This window comes from Eleutherodactylus coqui, unplaced genomic scaffold (assembly GCF_035609145.1).
Source record: "Eleutherodactylus coqui strain aEleCoq1 unplaced genomic scaffold, aEleCoq1.hap1 HAP1_SCAFFOLD_42, whole genome shotgun sequence".
Lineage (NCBI taxonomy): Eukaryota > Metazoa > Chordata > Amphibia > Anura > Eleutherodactylidae > Eleutherodactylus > Eleutherodactylus coqui.
In genome coordinates this window covers 1014972-1015517 of record NW_027101829.1, presented here as the reverse complement: position 1 = coordinate 1015517, position 546 = coordinate 1014972, and positions in this window count along the sequence as shown.

The following is a 546-nucleotide window of genomic DNA, read 5'->3' as shown; positions in this document are numbered from 1 at the left end:
TTTCTCCTTAGGGAGAGCAACTATATACTATAAATAAGTGAGGAGACTCAAATGGCCACGCACGCTCCTCTGGGTAATATGCAAATAAGGGAGATGGAATAAATCCTCCACAGTGCCACCTACTGAAAGGCAGCATTCCTTCGAGTCAAAGTGGGACTTTTTATACAAGTCTTGCTACAATGACTGGGAATCAAAAGCAAAGCCAGACCCCATGTACATACAGCTGTTTCCGGGTTATTGCCCATCATCAGTGTACAGTAGGAGTCTGGCTTTTGCTAGTGTGAGGCCAGGGACAGGGGTCAGAAACGCTCTTTTCTCCTTAGGGAGAGCAACTATATACTATAAATAAGTGAGGAGACTCAAATGGCCACGCACGCTCCTCTGGGTAATATGCAAATAAGGGAGATGGAATAAATCCTCCACAGTGCCACGTATTGAAAGGCAGCATTCCTTCGAGTCAAAGTGAGACTTTTTATACAAGTCTTCTTACAATGACTGGTATTCAAAAGCAAAGCCAGACTCCATGCACTTACAGCTGTTCCCGGG